A 3,891-nucleotide genomic window follows, 5' to 3' on the forward strand; every position below is an offset into this window, starting at 1 on the left:
GAATTACTTGGCTGGAATGTTTCTTGAGAAATCAAACTTTACTCAACTTTTTTGGACCTGTGACTACTTAGCACCCTTCCAGCTCATTCACTTGTACAATGATTGTGCTGCCAAAAGTAATTGTCATTTGTGCTGTTCTATTCTTTTTTTTAATAAGTAATTTTGAACCCAAAACCAAGCAGGAATACCAATTGTTGCAATACCAGTCACAGGGCATGGCACATTACCTGATTCATTCACATTCACGTTCTCATATTTAGGAGCAAGTAAAAAGAACAATTTACCTACTGGCATGTTTTAAAAGGTGGAATGGAGTACCTAAAATACACATAGTTAATGGAAGTATAACCGAAGGTCAATTTAAAATGTATTTTTCCATCTTTACTAACCACTTTGTCCTGATTAGGGTCAAGGTGGGTCTGATACCACACATATATACTGGGCATTTGGCAGAAATTTACTCTGGACAGGGTTCTGATCTATCCTAGGGCACCACAAACTCACCCATTTACTGACTTACATTAATTCATTTATTGTTTTACCACTGATTCATCCTATTCAGGGTCGCAGTGGGTCTGAACTATCGAGCAAAAAGGTAGGAAACACCCTAGACAGGTTGCCAGTCCATCACAGGGCAAACAAACACACACTCGGTTAGGGTAGATAACAGAGCACCTAGAGGAAACCCACACAAACACAGGGAGAACATGCAAACTCCACACAGAAAAGATTCGAACTGCTCCACCTTAGAATAGAATCTAGGATCTTCTTGCTGTGAGGTGACTGTGCTACCCACCAAACCACTGTGCCACCCTACTGACTTACATGTAGAGTCAATTTAGAGTAAACCTTTTTACATGTTTTAGGATGTGGGAAGAGGAACACCTGTATGCCCCAAACTTTCCCCAGACAGTGATCTGTTGCTATGCAGCACCCACTTTACCAGTTGCAACATAGTGTTACTTTTGGATTTAATTTGGTGTTTGGTTTAGTCACAGGTCATAGACGTGTTTTCTGCACAATTTCCATGAAACAATCCAGCATAAATATAGCAAAAAAAAAAATAACTTTAATTGATTTGCTGATTATATGGGACGCCTTCCAACATAATGCAAATGTTTTTACAAAGGTGAACAACACAGTAAAGAGATGTGTTTCTGATGCAAAAACCCAATCTTCACGCCATCAGAGAACAATACTGCACATCAAGGCACTTTTGCTGTTGTATCCGAGGCTCTGTGAATAATCCTTCTCAGATGCAAATATAAGCCATGCAAGCTCTTACACTGACATGGATAAGCATAAAAGAGAAAAGTGACGGTCTTTTCATTCTACCTCCTGCTAGATCAACTCTCCTCATCCTTTTAACTGTACAGCTTCTCGTCATACAAAGTGAACACCCTTGAGGAGTGAAACATTTTCCTCTGATGTCTTCCACCTGTGTGTTTGCACTGCAGTGGTAGCTTAGATGGGTAGTATCATTTCTAGGTTTACATTCCTAGACTTTTGAGGTAGAGCTAGATGTGTTGAAATCCTTAGTCTCTAAATAATGCAATATCTCCAAATTGTAAGGGTATGCATTGGACCTAAGGGCACCTTTGTGTTCCATCTGGCATGCTGTGGGTCTGGACCTGTCCCCACAAGAAGCACAAATCATTACAGATGAGTTCTCTCCGCAGCTGTAGGAGAGTGTGTATGTTGTGCTTTGTATAGTTCTTTTTTCTACACTAAGTGAGAACTGACTCCTTATGTATGTATTACAGTGCTCTCAGTAATTATATTAGGTTGCATTCTTACAAAAACAAACTGACCTGCTTATAATCCAGCACCTTTTGAATGTTTATTGGCCTTATTGTGAACATTTTAGTAACACTTTCAGTTCAGGTTTAGTGGCTACTTTGCAGGCTGTTATCGGTTTAGATAACACTCTGCGGGTTATTCGACTGTTGTAATCTTATTGTAAGATTGTGTGTTTTTAAAAATGAGTGCTCCTTTTTATTTAAAGTATTTTATTCTGCCGCACCACACCTTTTAAACTGAACTGAATAAAAAATACACGAAAATGGCTTTGTGTGAAGTGTTAACTATTGTTTTATACATTGGTATATACAGGATGCTTGTTGGTATATAAATGCTGTGGTAGCTAAGGTGCTTGACTAGTGATCAGAGGGTTTAAGTCCTATCTCCGAAACCACGCAGGAGATGGTAAGTTTTCCAAAACAATCCTGTAACATTAAATTATTAAAACCAAATGTGTATTTTGTGTATTTATCTTATGTCTTTAAACTTGATTTGAAGGTCCCATCATCTAAAATAAGAAAGACAAATAAGACAAAACCCTACAAGCAGCTTACATATCTAAACAGCCAATAAATATCAGATGACTTTGATCTTGATTTTTAGAAAGCAGTTTTAGAACAGTTTTTGACATAATAAAATCAGTCTGACAACAACAACCATGCCATGGTCAAAGTAACTCAGATCGCACTGTAAATCGGCCACATGACTGGCTGATTGGGTTGCTGGTTTCTTCCCCTTACAGAGGTTATCAAAGCATAGGTTGGTTTTGCTAAGGCTAGGATAGAACAACCTGGGTGTGGGCAATCTTAGTGATCTAACTGATGTACCAGTGTAGTGTCATGAAGGTGCCACACAGGCTTCAGTCATGGATCATTTGGGACAAGCGTCCTTGCATTATTTCAAGGTTTGTTGTTTTGGCTGTAGGTTAAGGCCCGGAAAACTAGGTCTCCCTGCTCTGAAATGTTGCTTTGGATGTGTTATTACAGTTGCAGGCCACAATGGTCGTTTACTGCTTGATAACTTTGAATTTGTAATGTGATGCTCTATACTAGGAAGGTAATATACCAGTTGGTATCAAATGCTGTTATGGTGATGTCCAGTCTCCACTTCTGTTAACTCCTGCTTTACATTAATGTGTGCATTTGTGACTTAATTGATGAGGTGTGATTGTGTTTGGTTTTACTTAGCAGGTAGGTTTGTGTGTAGTTTCACTGAAGTGTAAGATACTGCCCATACATAGTTTATTTTGAGACTCCACTGCTGCCCAAAAACATTCAAATGTGCCGAAGACGTTACCCTATCAACAATAATCGTATCATCAAATACCTGCCAATAATGATTGTTAAAAAGACATGACATGATTTTTACATTCACCAATTAACATTTGTTTTATCTAAATTACTGGGGGAGGGGGTCATTAGAACGTCCAGTTTGTTGTTAGTACTTAAAACATGTTAATATCACACACTCTAATATTTGGTTGGACCGCCTTTAGCTTTGATTACAGCACACATTCGCTGTGGCATCGTTTCCACAAGCTTCTGCAATGTCACAACATTTATTTCTCTCCAGAGTTGCATTAATTTTTCCCCAAGATCTTGTATTGATGATGGGAGATTTGGACCACAGCACAAAGTCTTCTACAGCACATCCCAAAGATTCTCAATGGGGTTCAGGTCTGGACTCTTCATGTGGCCAATTCATGTGTGAAAATGATCTCATGCTCCCTGAACCACTCTTTCACAGTTTGAGCCCGATGAATCCTGGCATTGTCATTTTGGAATATGCCCGTGCCATCAGGGAAGAAAAAATCCATTGATGGAATAACCTGGTCGTTCAGTATATTCAGGTAGTCAGCTGACCTCATTCTTTGGGCACATAACGTCGCTGAACCTAGACCTGACCAACTGCAGCAACCTCAGATCATAGCACTGCCCCCACAGGCTTGTACGGTAGGCACTAGGCATGATGGGTGCATCACTTCAGCTGCCTCTCTTCTTACCCTGATGCGCCCATCACTCTGGAACAGGGTCAATCTGACCACATTCCTTCCTCGAAGATGATGTTTCCCCACTGTCCTTCTACTTTTTA

The sequence above is a fragment of the Trichomycterus rosablanca genome, chromosome 8, assembly GCF_030014385.1.
Source record: "Trichomycterus rosablanca isolate fTriRos1 chromosome 8, fTriRos1.hap1, whole genome shotgun sequence".
Taxonomy (NCBI): domain Eukaryota; kingdom Metazoa; phylum Chordata; class Actinopteri; order Siluriformes; family Trichomycteridae; genus Trichomycterus; species Trichomycterus rosablanca.